Source organism: Sus scrofa, chromosome 14 (assembly GCF_054392235.1).
Source record: "Sus scrofa isolate SSC_HxYL_T2T_F1_AM1 chromosome 14, Sscrofa_HxYL_maternal_Yorkshire_Landrace_v2.0, whole genome shotgun sequence".
Lineage (NCBI taxonomy): Eukaryota > Metazoa > Chordata > Mammalia > Artiodactyla > Suidae > Sus > Sus scrofa.
In genome coordinates, this window is record NC_139396.1 from 76,825,111 (window position 1) to 76,840,687 (window position 15,577).

The 15,577-nt window shown below is 41.7% G+C and overlaps 1 long non-coding RNA gene across 1 annotated transcript; it reads right to left on the minus strand.

Moving 5' to 3' along the window:
- Positions 1 to 377: 377 nt before the first annotated feature.
- LOC146396792 (uncharacterized) lies at positions 378 to 2,333 on the minus strand. Its single transcript, XR_014827197.1, has 3 exons — positions 2,214 to 2,333; positions 1,777 to 1,830; positions 378 to 788 (listed from the first exon to the last, which is right to left on the minus strand). It is a non-coding gene; the product is annotated as an uncharacterized LOC146396792 (long non-coding RNA).
- Between the last annotated feature and the right edge of the window lie 13,244 nt (positions 2,334 to 15,577).

Here is a 15,577-nt window from a genome sequence, read left to right on the forward strand (position 1 = left end):
CTATCTTTTCCAAACAAAATTAGTGGGTACAGTAGCATTGGGTTTTTTTGTTTGTTTGTTTGTTTTTTGCATATCTCCTTAGGATGTAACTTACAAGGAGCTGGTTGGGTTCTCATATCTGCTCCTGCACTCTGTTTCATTATCACATGTTGAATGGCATCAGAAAACCTTGACTGTACACTCGAGGGAGGATGAGGGTGGCAAAGGCAGGTACTGTCTTAGTGTTGGAAAAATAGTTCCAACCTTACAGGCCCCTATGTTCTGACTTCCAGGACCTCCTGAAAAAGATCTCAGGACCACTTTGAGAATCAGTGCAGCAGAAACGGGACCATTAGTTGGGAAACCCTGAATTAACCATCAAGGAGTGTCTGCCATGGTCTCATTTTCCCATTTTTGGGCTTTGTCTTTTATTTGTATAACTAAGTGGCCAAATCAAGGGTTAGTCTTAGAAGCAAGAAACAGTCTTCCCCACAGTGCTGTGCAATTCTCCAAACAGAAAAACGCCCCACAGTTGTGAAAACACAGGCTCATTTTGGCTTCCAGATATGCAATTGCATTTCAAAAGGCAGAAGGTCTTTTCAGTCATGGCTCAAATAAATGATTTCTGAGCTTCTCATCTTCACAGGCAGCTCTGCAGGAAGAAAACTTCCCTCTCAAGTTCAAGGCAGGGAAGTAGGATGTGGAGCAGAAAGATGAAGAAAGATTCATCTGAGACTGGGCAGGGCAAGGATGCATCTACTTCCGCTTGTTGCCAGCCGCTTGCTCCAAGCTGTGCAACCGTCCTTGTTCTACAGGGATTATGAAAGACGTGATGGATGACATCCAAATTTATACCTGAAATCTTTGGCAACTCCAAGGATCAAACCTAAGATAGTCAACTGTCATCAGCATTTAATTATCCCTATTTTCTTCTTGTTATCCTACTCAGCCTCCTTACCTTCTGTCTACTTTTTTTTTTTTGGCCATGCCCACGGCATGTGGAATTTCCCTGGCAGGGATCAAACCCACATAGTAATGACCTAAGCTGCTTCAGTGACACCACCAGATCCTTAACCCACTGAGCCACCAGGAAACTCCCCTGCATTCCTCTAAGTATGAGAAAGTTTACAGGGTGGCACTAAGGAGGCAGGCCTATGTCATTTTCCCTGAGTGCCTCAGAAGTTCATTCTGAAATGTCAGGAGCACTGTGGGCAAACTGCAGAAAAAGTTATCGAGGCTCCCCTGTCAGTATCCAAGATCTGTGCCCATGGTCTTCCAAAGAGGCATTGGAGTTTGCAGCGGGGGGCGCAGAATCCCCAGGGGAACTTTTCAAGCTGCATATGTGGGTGCTTTCCTCATCCCCCTAGAACTCTCTCCTCACCACTCCTGGCCCCCCCCCCCCCCACACCGTTGAAAATCACTGATCTGGGTTGTTAGGAAAGAGCTTCATTAAATTTAAATTTAGCCTGTGAGGCAGTGGATAACCCTATCTCTGTTTCTGAGAAACAACTGTTTACTATTCTAACACTCCAGAAACCTGGCAACTGGCTGCAGGAGGGCCTCTAAACCTGAGCTCACATGGCTTACGTGCAGCTGCTGCTACTGCGTAAGGGACCCCTGCCCTGAGCCCTGAGCTCCCACCTGCCAACCCTGGTGTTCAAGTCAGGAGGGCTACACCGATGAGACCTCTCCAGGACCTAGGACAGACCTATTTCTGATGATCCTGAGGATTACGAAGAAAGGAAATTCCATAAAGTCCATGTAACTCTCAGAAAGTATTTTGTTTCCACTGCTTACCTTCTTTGTCCCTCGGCTTCTATTTCTGGATTTCCCCCTTTACGGTTTGTGGGTCTGGAACAGAATAGCAATGAAATAAAAGTGACTGTCCTACGGAGATAATCCCTGGATGGGAAAACGGGTAACTCCCTGCGGCCACAGATGGGAGGGACCATTGGAGCCCTTGCGATTCAGAGGGGGGATTTTTATTCTATTGTCACTTAATCACTTAATCTAGGGAAAAGGTGATGCCGGTTTCAGCTACCTAGGACCTTGTCTTCAAATACGGAGAGATTGCTCTGCTCACACTTTCTTTGTCAAACATTTACTGCCGGCAAAGCCTGCTGCTTAGACCCCCTTTTCTAAATCACACGCACGGAGGGGACACTGGGGTGGGGACACTGGACAGTAGAGGCAAAACAGTTCGAGTATCTCTACCAGTGACGTCATGGACACACCTCGTGATCCCCACAGCTAAAATGAGATTCCGGATGCTGGAGGTAGTGGAAAGGGATGACGCAGGCACCTGAACGGTATCGTGACCTCAGAGGACATTCACAGCCAGTGCTGCAGAAGCTGAAGGGACCAGAGCTAAGTGCCTTTTATGACATCATGGACAGAGAATGTAATAACATCACATGAAGCGTCCCATCTAGTGAGCCTACTTGTTAAGGAGAAAATAAAATAAAGCTTGTCGACTTCATTGATGTGATATGGGAAATGCCCTCTGGAAGAGGAGTGAGGTTATGCACGTCAAAGGAGACGTTTTAGCCAGACTGGTCCAAACCTATCTCTTCTGTGGTCATTTTTGCCCAGCAGGCTGTAGAGCGGGCAGCAAATATCTAATTAGTCCTTCCTATGGTGAAGACACCGGACTAAAATTACACAAATATACAAAGATAAAACAGACATGGAACTTGCCCTAAAAAGGACCACAAGCTAGCAGGAGAGGACATAGGCATAAAGCATTATTCTACATGAACACCTATAAATGTATATTATACAGTTGATGTCTCAGCATAGTGGCTGCAGTTCCTCCCACCATGTAGGTTTTACACAAAGGGATGAATTATGTACATATGGGCAGGGCCATGTAATGGAGGATGCATAGAAATACGCTTCTAGGAAAATTTTCCCCCAAGTTTGGAAGCCAGGGCAAGATTCCAGAACCTTCCCTTTAATAGCTATTAGTGGCTGGTCTAACAAAACTAACAGTGAAATATAATGCTCAAAAAATTAATAATTCGGTTTATAAGTTTATGTGTATTCCTATCATAATTGAATGAATGGTATCTTTTTGTGGTTTTTTTCTCTTTTCTCATTTTTTTTAACCATTTTTTAAAAATCAAGGTATAGTTGATTTACAATGTTGTGTTAGTTTCAAGTGTACAGCAAAGTGATTCAGTTATACATATATATATATATATATGTTCTTTTTCAGATTTTTTTTCCCTTATAGATTATTATAAGATATTAACTAGAGTTCCCAGGGCTACACAGTAGGTCCTTGTTGTTTATCTCTTTTATGTATAATTGTGTCTACATGTTAATCTCAACCTCCTAATTTATCTCTCCCCCTGGCCCCCACTCTCCTCTTTGGTAACCATAAATTTGTTTGAATGAATGATATCTTCGTCAGATGGTTTTGTAAGTTAAGCGCACAATCCCCTCTTATTCCACAGTCAATTCCCTGGATGGCAGAGGGGAGGAAGCTGCAGTTCACTGCCTAGCTATCTGGAGCTCTCTGTCACCTAAAGGTTAGTTTTCCACACCTTCCCCTGCAACTCATCCTGGGCCTGAGGAAGGAGGATATAATGTAAAATTCACTGAGTCAAGGAAACATGAAGGGATTTTCTTTGCTGCAGACTCTGTTAATCAAGTGAGAACAAGAACATTTGGATTATGATGAGAACATGGCCAAGGTTTTTCCAAAGCAGTGCTTTCATGTTTCAATTCCAAGAACTGATGTTCTAGAACCAAAGTTCTTATATTTTGAACTTTTAAATATATACACAAGTAGTATTTTATCTAAATAATATTCATTTGTAAGGTTTCAATGATTAAACTGACTCCATTAAAATTTAAATTTAAACAGTTACTTCTGGAGTTCCCTTTGTGGTTCAGGGGTTAGGAACCTGAACCTGACTAGTATCCAAGAGGATATGGGTTCAATCCCTGGTCTCGTTCAGTGGGTTAAGGATCTGGCATTGCTGTGGCTATGGTGTAGGCCAGCAGCTGCTGCTCTGATTCAACCCCTAGCCTGGGAACTTCCATGTGCCATGGGGCCTATGCCACAGCCGCAGCAACGCCAGATCCAAGCCTTGTCTGCAACCTACACCACAGCTTGTGGCAATGCCAGATCCTTAACCCACTGAGCAAGGCCATGGATCGAACCTGCCATCCTCATTGGTACTAGTCGGGTTTGTTTCTGATGAGCCACAATAAGTCCAACGGTTACTTCTAATAGTAATGGAATGAGGTTTTGGTAGAGAAGGGAAGTTTTGCAATCCAAAAATCTCTAGTTTTTAGAAAAACCGTGCATAGAAGCAGTATTCTAGAAGTTTAGTGAAAAGACTTAAAAGCAAATTTGAACTACGTCCTCTAAGCTTCTTAATTAAAAAAAAAAAAATCTTACCAGAAAATGACTAGGATTCTTTTCTCTAATTTACACCCTCTTGTTCCTGCCCTAAGGGAGCCATTCTTTCCACTGAAGGCCGATACTGCTCCCATGGGAGTCCATCATGCCGTTCTTGGCACAAACCTCAGAAGTTACAGCAGTGGAACCACGAAGTTAAGCCAACTGCCTTCCTGTTTGCTAGGAGGCTCATGTCCTGGGCTGCCTGTCCTGACGGCAGTGCATAGATCTACATGGGCCACTTGCACCTGCCCCCAACTGGGCAATTCCAGATATTCCCTTTCTCCCACTTCATAACACTGGAGTGTACACACACCCACACACCCACGTGCACACCCACCCACCCACACACTTTTTGCCTCTCTTTGCCCTGTTCTTTGCCACTGGAGAATCATCGCTGCATCCTACCACATCCAAGTTCAGCCAGTCCTGTCTACCACATGACATCCCCCCTCCTACCTCCTCTCCTGGCTCTAGTATGAGTATCTGTTGCAAACAGGACCTTCGGTGGAGGAGATAGGGGTTGACGGGAGATTCCCTTTCCACCTCCTCCTTCTCACCCTGTCCCCTCTGTTCCCCCCTCCCCAACACTAGTCCCTGGTATTAAATATGGAAAGGAAAGACTTACATCTCATCACCTGCATCCGGTCCTCCTGCCTCCCTCCCTCCATATTTCCATGGTGAGAAGAATGAGAGGAAGAAGGGAAACCATTGACCCAGAGAGATTAGGATCCGTTGCTGGCCCTCGCTGCTCCTGACCCCCAGACCACACTGTCATTCACCACCCAGGGAGACCTCCACCCACCACCCCTGCCCTGTCTGTCCCCAGCCCTTCTCCACCCCCAAAATCTCCTGCCAAAATCCCTTCCTCTTTAGGATCTCTGATCCTTGTTCCTCGCTTCTCTGCAGCCTCCAAGTCTCAGTAACCTCCACCTTGAGCCACGGAATCCTTGCTAGTGGTGTAGACCTGGGAGGCTCTTAATACATTTCTAGGACTGCAGCAGCGATGTTGGAAATTCTGAAATTCAGAATGAGGACTCTGTCAAAGTGGAGTTTCCTCAAACCTCCCCAGTGCCTATAGGACAAAATAAAGGTTTCACCGTGATACACTGGCCTTTTATAACCTAGTTTCTCCCTTTGCTCCAGCCTCACCTGGTACCCTCCCTCCTTCCTGCCCCCTCCCCACATCAAGCCACCACACCACTTATACTTCCCTTCAGGCTCTATCTTTTGTATGGAATGGTTGCCCTTCGCCTCCTTACCATTTGCGACCCCTTCTCCAAGAAGTAACCAAAATGTCCTGTCTGTTGTTCTCCAGGACCTGCTCCTCCAGGCAGAAGTCTTTGCTCCATAACCTGGATTCCCATCCTTCTTTTCATGCTTCACTTGGCCTGTTTATCACTCTGTGTTAAAGTTTTTGTTGATGTTCTGCACCCTCCACCCCCGCCCCTGCATCTGGGTAGTGTTTGGAAGGTCAAGGAACATACCTGATCCATCTTCTGCTCCCAATGAACTAGTGTGTGAAAAACAAGTGTGTTTGATGAATGGTGTCAAATGTACGATACATTCGTTAAGAGTTCTGCAATGTAGATGTAGTGCAGATTCGTCATTTTTTGAAAAAGTTACCCCTATCACATGCTGGAAACTATCCCAGACACCAGCGATATAGCTATAAAAGTGACAGGTAAGGTGCCTGCCCTTGTGGACATCACAGGGTGAGGGATGGGCAAACAAATAAACAAACAAATACAACCCCTTCAGAGATCTTTTTTTAAAAAAAATTTGATTTTAGTTGATTTATAATGTTCTGTCAATTTCTGCCATACAGCAAAATGACCCAGTTATACGTATATATACACATTATTTTTCTCATATTTTCTTCCATCATGTTTTATCACAAGTGATTGGATATAGTTCCCTGTGCTATACTATACAGCAGAACCTCATTGCCTATCCACTCCAAATGGAATAGTTTGCATCTACTAATCCCAAACTCCCTGTCCATCCCACTCCTTCCCCCTCCCTCTTGGCAACCACAGGTCTATTCTCCATGTCCATGAGTCTGTTTCTATTCTATATATAGGTTCATCTGTGCCATATTTTTAGATTTCAGATATAAGTAATATCATATGGTATTTTTCTTTCTCTTTCTGACTTATTTCACTTAGTACAAGAATCTCCTAGTTCCATCCATGGTGCTACAAATGGCATTATTTTGTCCTTTTTAATGGCTGAGTAGTATTCCACTGTGTATATGTACCACATCTTCTTAATCAGTTCATTTGTTCTTAATGGTTTGTTTCTGGCAACAGTAGCTGGAAAAGGCATCTTCAAAATCACAAATCCCCAGGGGGTTCTTCTCTCATTCTGCAATGGACAACCCTGGACATAACTTTAGGTTCATAGATGCATACATTTCTGTTTATTTTATTTTATTTTATTTTATTTGTCTTTTGTCTTTTCAGGGCTGCACCCACAGTGTATGGAGGTTCCCAGGCTAGGGGTCGAATTAGACCTACAGCTGCCACCTACACCACAGCTCACAGGAACGCCAGATCCTTAACCCACTGATTGAGGCCAGAGATTAAACCTGAAACCTTGTGGATAGTAGTCGGGTTCATTTACCACGGAGCCAGGACGGGAACTCCACATTTCTGTTGATTTTATACCTGGCAGTTTGAACAATTGTGAAACACTAATCTGACAAAGGATTTTTACCAATTTTCACTTCCACCATCAGTGTAAGAGAATTTCAGATGTTCCAGTCCTTACCAACATAGGCATTTGCCAGTCTTTTTACTTATTTATTTTTAATTTTATTTGATGGAGGTATAATCGACATAACTTTATATTAGTTTCATATGTACAACATAGTTATTTGATACTTGTATATATTATGAAATGTTCCCCACAATAAGTCTAGTTAACATCTAGTTATAATTTTTTTTTCTTATGATGAAAACTTTTAAGTTCTATTCTCTTGGCAACTTTTAAACATGCAATAGGAGATCCCTTCCCCACTATGGCTCAATGGTGTTGCCTTTGGAATGCTGGGATGCAGGTTTGATCCCTGGGCTGACACAGCGGGTTAAGGATCTGGCATTGCTGCAGCGGCTTCTTGGGCCACAACTGTGGCTCTCAGATCTGATCCCTGGCCTGGGAACTCCATATGTTGAGGGGCAGCCAAAAAAGAAAAAAAGTAAAAAGTAAACACACAAAACACACAATAGTGAATCATTAACTATGATCACCCTGCTGTACATTACATCCCAGGGACTTGTTTATTTTATGACTGAAGGTTTGTACTTTTGGGGGTGTTTTGTTTTTGTTTCTTGTGTTTTTTTAAGGGGCGCACCTGTGGCATATGGAAGTTCCCAGGCTAGGGGGCAAATCAGAGCTGCAGCTGTAGGCCTGCGCCACAGCCACAGCAACACCAGATCCAAGCCACATCTGTGACCTACACTGCAGTTCACGGCAACACCAGATCCTTAACCAACTGAGCAAAGCCGGAGATCAAACCTGCATCTTCACAGAGCCGATGCTGGGTCCTTAACCCACTGAGCTGCAACAGGAACTCTAGTTTGTACCTTCTGATTCCCAGCACCCATTTTGCCCATTACCCCAGCCTGCCCCCACCGCTGGCAATCTCCACTCTGTTCTCTGTATAAAAGTGAGTTTTGTTTTGCTTTGTTTTTTTCAATTTCACATGTAAGTGAGATCATACAGCATTTCTTTGTCTGACTTATTTCACTTAGCATAATGCCCTCAATTTTCATTCATGTTGTTACAAATGGTAAGATGTCCTTCTTTTCATGGATGAATATTCCATAATATTATTATGAATAATAAAATACAAATATATAAAATATACTTTATATCATAAAATATATCACATTTTCTTTATCCATTCACCAATAATCCAATTCATCCATTATTGGACATTTAGTTTGTTTCCATATCTTACCTATTAAAAAACTATGCTGCAATGAACGTGGGGGTGCATATATCTTTTCAAGTTAATGTTTTTGTTTTCTTTGATTGAATACCCGGAATTGGATTTGCTAGATCATGTGAGTTGTATTTTTAATTTTTTGAGGAACCTCCATAGTGTTTCCCATAGTGGCTGTACCAATTTACATTCCCACCAACAGTGCACAAAGGGTGTTCTTTTCTCCACATCCTCATCATCACTTGATATTGACTTTTTTTGAGGTTTTTTTTTTTTTTTTTTTTTTTTTTCCTTTTTAGGTCTTCACCTGCGGCATATGGAAGTTGCCAGGCTAGAGGTCAAATCAGGGCTACATCTGCTGGCCCACACCACAGCCTTAGAAACGCCAGATTTCCGAGCCATGTCTGCAAACTACACTGCAGCTCACAGCAACAACACCAGATCCCCAGCCCACTGAGTGAGGCCAGGGATCAAAGCTGCATCCTCATGGATACTAGTTGGATTTGTTTCTGCTCAGCCACAATGGGTACTCCACTTGTTATCTCTTATTTTTTCGATAATAGCCAGTTCTAACAGATGTGAGGAGATTGTGGTTTCAATTTTCATTTTCCTGATGGCTAGTGATGCTGAGCACCTTTTTGTGTACCTGTTGGCCATTTGTATGTCTTATTTGGGAAATGTCTGTTCAGATCCCCTGACCACTTTTAAATTGGACTTTTTTTTCTTTGCTATTAAGTTGTGTGAGTTTTATATATTTTGGATATTAACCCCTTATCAAATATACAATTTGCAAATATTTTCTCCCATTCAGTAGGCTGGTTTTTCATTTTGCTGTTTCCTTTGCTGTGCAGAAGGTCTTTAGTTTGATGTAGTCCCACTTGTTTATTTTTGCTTTTGCTGCCTTTGCTTTTGGTATCAAATCCAAAAAGTCATTGGCAAGACGGATGTCAAGAAGCTTACTGACTATGTGCTCTTCTAGGAATTTTATAGTTTCAGGTTGTATGTCCAAGTCTTTAAACCATTTCGAGTTATTTTCGTGTATGTGTAAATGAGTTGTCCAATTTCGTTCTTTTGCATGCGGCTCTCCAGTTTTCTCAGTGCTGTTTGTTGGAGAGACTGTGCCTTTCCACTGCATATTCTTGGCTCTTTTGCCGTAAGTTAACTAACCATATATGTATAGATTTATTTCTGAGCTTTCAATTGGGTTTCACTAATATGTCTGTTTTTATGCCAATAGCTTTCTATTTCCACTCTTCCCAGTATTAGCCATTCTAGTGGGTGTGCAGTAAAATCTCATTGTGGCTTTAGTTTGCTTATAATTGATTCTGAGAACAGATTCCTAAGTTTACTAGACATGTAGTTTTGTTTGTTTGCCACACCTGCATCATGTGAAAATTTCCTGGGCCAGAGATCAAACTTGCACCACAGCAGCAACCTGAGACACAGCAGTAACATTGCTGGATCCTTAAACTGCTGAGCCACCAGGGAACTCCAGATATTGTCTTTTTTTGAAATGACAGTTATATACTTTTGTCCATTTTTCTATTAGGTTTTTCTAGTTTTTCTTTTTGATTTGAAGAACTTCCCTAAATATTCTCAATATGATCCATCTGTCAGATATACATATGGAAAATATTTTCTCTCTTATTCTTTGGCTTGTCTTTGCACTGACTTAGGTGGTGTTTTCGATAAACCTGTCTTTCAAGCATCACTGCTCCTAGATAGCCAGTTACTAAACTCTGCTTGCCAATGTGCTCACCCCATTACTCTGGGCCGTCTCTAATGTGAACTGCTGCCTGTGCCCCGGCCTTCAGGACAATGTCTCCTGCTGGCTGCGTTAAACACCCTTGGAGTTCGATACACCTGTTCCTGTCCTTTCAGGGCTTACCCCATCCCAGTGGGCAGATCTGGTTCCGAGTTCTGGCATTTTCCAGTCTTTTCACACTCCCTGCAGCTAACTAGCTATGCTCAACCATGTTCTGAAAATAAGTTCAGGATGTCCAAACAATTGACTTTATGGATGAACTTTGGAAACCTTTGCCCACTGGGGAAGTCCTAGCCGTTCTTTTATTCTATTTCCATCACTGAGGATTGATTACTTCTAGCCAAAAGGAACTGAAACAGTAAAGCCATACTTGTGGATCACCAAAACACCTCTGCCAGTTAGCACCAGCCTACCAATCTATAGGAGAAATTATCCTATGAAATGAGTGGGAAATAATGTAAAAAGTAATATATATGTATATTACTGAATCACTTTTTGTACAGTAGAAATTAACACCACATTGTAAATCTGCTCTACTTCAGCAAAATAAATTTTTAAAAAAATTAAACTTTCAAGCCAAGTCGAGATATTCAACAGATAATGATTGACATGTGGCAATTATGGTTCCAAACACCACAGAAGTAACAAAAGAAAAAAGTAGCAGACACCAATACATGGATACACAGCACTTACATTTTATACAAAGCGATAGGTAGCAAATAAGCTAAATAAGACATCTAACATATTTGTTTTGTTTTTCTTTTTTTAAAGTACATTTGATTTACAATGTTGTGCCAAAATTCTGCTGTACAGCAACAAAGTGACCAAGTCATACCTATATATATATTTTTTATATTATCTTTAATCATGTTCTATCCAGAGAGATTAGGTATAGTTCCCTGTGCTATGCAGTAGGACCTCATTGCTTATCCATTCTAAATGTAATAGTTTGCGTCTATTAACCTCAAACTCCCCATGCATCTTTCTCCCTCCCCTTCCGGCTTGGCAACCACAAATCTGTTCTCTATGTCTGTGGGTCTGTTTCTGTGTTTTAGATAGGTTCATTTGTGCCATATTTTATTTTATTTTTGTTTTATTTGGTAATGATTCAGTGAACTTTATTATATTTATAGTTGTACAACCATCATCACAATCTAAGTTTTGAACATTTCCATCCCAAATCCTCTGTCCACCCTTCACCACCACCTGTCCCCTTTGCTAACCATTAAGTTTTTCAAAGTCTGTTTCTGTTCTGCAAAATAAGTTTGTTTAGGATTTTAAAAAAAGGATTTTTTTTAAGATTCTACATATAAGTATATCATATGGTACTTGTGTTTCTCTTTCTGATTTACTTCACTTAGTATGAGATTCTCTAGTTCCATCCATGTTGCTGCAAATGGCCTTATTTTGTTCTTTTTACAGTGTATATGTACCACATCTTCTTAATCCATTCATCTGTCAATGGACATTTAGGTTGCTTCCAGGTCTTAGCTATTGTGAATAGTGCTGCTATGAACATAGAGATACATGTATCTTTTGGAATTGTAGTTTTTTTTTTTTTTCAGGGCTACACCCACGGCACATGGAGGTTCCCAGGCTAGAGGTTGAATCAGAGCAGTAGCTGGGATCTGAGCTGTGTCTGTGACCTATAACACAGCTTGCTGGCAACACCAGATCCTTAACCTCAGAGGCCAACTTCGCCTTGTGTGTGGATAAGCAGAATGGTTGTAATGTGGGAGTTATTAGGAAAAGCATGCTGCAGCCCTGAGAAGAAAAGGAAAACATCTGTGAAAAAGGAAGGGCCAGAGGCCATGCCGCTGAATCAGGAGTGTGGCTGGCAGTAAGTGCAGAACCCTGCCACCCTGAGTCCATAGAGACAAGAAGATTCAAGGAAACACCAAGATGGTAGGAGGGGGTTAACAAGCCCCAGAAACAGAGGTTCCAAAAAGCTCGGCTGGCTTCTTGAAGAGCATTAATAAATGAGAAAAAGGGCTGAGATCACATTAAGAGAGCTTACTGGTACACAGCTCACTATTCAAGCATCAACTTCTCTGCTTCTATGAGCCATTCTCTAAGATATCGGGTTTTTAAAAAATATTTTGTGGGAGTTCCCCTGGTGTCTCAGTGGGTTATGAATCCAACAGAGTCTCCATGAGGCTTCAGGTTCGCTCCCTGGCCTCACTCAGTGGGTTAAGGATCTGGCGTTGCCACGAGCTGCGGCATAGGTTGCAGATGCAGTTTGGATCTGGTCTATTTGACCCCTAACCTGGGAACATCCATATGCCACAGGTGCAGCTGTATAAAGAAAAAATTTTTGTGATGATTTAATGATTTTTATCTGCAAGAAAATCAGTGCATCTTAGCTATTATATCAGTACTAGAAGTGAGACCACTTTTATTGTTTTCTATTTTTATTTATTTATTTTGCCCACACATCCGGGATGTGGAAGTTCTCGGACCAGGGATTTGATCTGAGCTGCAGCTGCGACCTCTGCCACAACGGAGGCGACACCAGATCCTTCAACCCACTGGGCCAGACCAGGGATTGAACCTGTGCCTCTGCAGTGACCCAAGCTACTGCAGTTGGATTCTTAATCCATTGTGCCACTGGAGGAACTCACTACTATTATTTTTTTAAATTCAAGACGTTGGCTGTCATCTTCCACAGCATGTGTTTTGTTAGTTCTGACTTACACTCCTCTTTTTGGCGAGTGGGTCTTCTGAAATAAGATATATTTTCCTTTGTTGGCTCATTGGGATCTGGTCTGATATTGGATTGCCCGCATTGAGAGCTCCCTTCATGTAATAGAAGCTGTCTCTCCTCCTATGGCTTGACAAAGTAGAAGCAGGAAGGTAAACAATCCTCCGAGGAACAGACAAAGTTTTTCTGCTCTATGTTTCTTATTTTCCTAGCCTCAGGATCAGTGACAACTCAGGACATTATCAAGTTTTGATTAGTAATCACTGCTATAGTGATTGAAAACACCACGTCTGTTATCTCATACTTTCTGTGGGTCAGGAATCTAGGCACAGGCAGCTGGGTTATCTGCTTCTGCATCTCACAAATCTGCAGTTAAACTATCAGCAGGGGCTGTGGGCTCATCTAAGGCTCCAGTGGGGAAGGATCTGCATCCATGCTCACATGGTTGTTGGCAGCATTCGGCTCTTTGTGGGCTGTTGGACTGGGGGCCTCCATTTCTTTCTGGCTGTCAGCTGGAGGCTGTCCTAAGTTCCTTGCCACGTGGGTCTTTCCAACAGTCCCTTGTCTCCTCAAAGCCGACAAGGAAGGGCATGTCCTGGCAAGATGGCTGTTACAATGGTAGGCAATGTCATCACACATATCTAGTCACCACTGCCATATTCTCTTGGTTAGAAGCAAGTCACAGGTCCCATCTTCACTTCGAAGGAAGAGTATTATAAAGGCAAGAAGACCAGTATAGGGGCTCTGGAGACCACTTTAAGATCTGTCTGCAACCAGTTTCTCCCTTTCTTCCTTTTTTAGGGCCACACTCACAGCATATGGAATTTCCTAGGCTTGGGGTCAAATTGGAGCTGCAGCTGCCAGCCTACATCACAGGCACAGTAACACCAGATCTGGGCTGTGTCTGTGACCTACATTACAGCTCACAGCAACATTGGACCCTTAACCCACTGATGGAGGCCAGGGATCAAACACACATCCTTATGGATACTAGTCAGGTTTGTTACTGCTGAGCCACAATGGGAACTCCCTACCATGAGTTTCTTTTTGGCATCTTGGGGCCACGAAGACAAGACACACTCATGCATTCAGAGTCAACCTACCATAGGAAGGAGCCTAGATTTTAGCAGTACATGTTCTATCCGTGAACCTCTCTTTTATGGTCTTCATGCAAGAGTTTTCTGATGGTATGAGCCTCCATGATCTTCACTGGCACCTAGAGAGCAGCTCAACCTCACACACAGAAAAGCTGCTCTCTGGTCCAGATGAAACACAGAAAGTAAAGTTACAAGCAAGCTTCATTTTGGTGCCACATACCCAGAAACCCTTCTTGAATATATATTTTTATAACATGCAGTATTTTCCACAGTCTAAATTTTTGGGAAAGTATTTAAATAAATTCTGACACCCATAAATTATAGTACCCTCAAATTATACAACTATAAACAGAGATTGTAGCATGAAAAAATGTTTTTGGAGAAAGGTGAGCAGTTTGAAAAACAGTGGATGTTCCAAACGTGATTCCTTTTAAATATATGTATGGGAGTTCCCTGGTGGCTCAGCTGGTTAAGGATCCAGCATTGTCACTGCTTTGGTGCGGATGACTGCTGTGGCTGTGGGTTTGATCCCTGGCCCAGGAACTTCTGCATGCCACTAGTGCAGCCAAAATAATTAAAATAAATAAATATATGTGTGTATGTGTGTTTAAATGTTAAACGTGGCTATCTCTAGGTGATAAGGCTAATAGGTGATTTTATATTTCTTTGGTTAGCTTAGCTATATCAAAAATGTAGTGAAGATATAGTGAAGTGTGTTCCTTTTGTATTAAATGTCCAGGCTTTAGAAGTTTTTGCTCATTTTAACTTGAGAGTGTAATCTATTTGAGACTGAAGACTGTGTTGTTTTTCTCTGAATTTCTTGCTCCCTAGCATAACTCCCTTGGACATATGAGGCTCTGACTAAATGTTTTTCAACCAACATATGGGTTTCAGAAAATTTAAAATGAATAGCCAGATATTCTGCATAGATATGCAAAAATACTAATTTAGGTGGATGATTACAAACCAAACCAAACCAAAATCACTCAAACTTGCACTTTACTTCTTCTAAGGAACCAACCGCACCCCACCTGCCAAAATGTTGTCAACTGTTTGAGGAGGTAAAGGTGGCAGATGGCATAGTTTCGGTTAAGGATGGTTTAGACAAGTGAAATTCACAGCTAATCTAGTATTTCTTCTTTTAATCTGTAGTTTCAACTGTCATGCTTGATATGATGGTTGAAATGAGTACTGGTAAGAAGAAAAATTTAAGGAACGGTCATTTCATTTCCTATTTTGGACCACCACTCTAGGAGTTGATAATGAGTATTCAATTGATTTTGAACTTTAGGAGGAATGAGGAGGAAAAATAAGGAACTAAGTAAATAATCCTTGTACTACTGGGAATTTATTATAAATAATTCCTTGCTATTTCTTCCTTCACCCCAAACTAACTATTACTCACCAGGAGGGGTTTAGAGATTTTTTTCCCCAAGAATACTAAAGAGTAACTATCACAATGTGATTATAACTTGTTATTTCAGGACTGCATTTTAATGCTTACCCTATCTTAATGAATATGGGCAAGTATAATTTGAATCCTATTTTACAGAGGGCAATATTGAAACACAGAAAGAGGCTAAAGAAATTTTACAAGATGGAAAAGTCAGTGGCCTATCAAATAATAGATATTAGTATTTTTACTTTGAAAATCAGCAGCCCATCAAAACAAAGC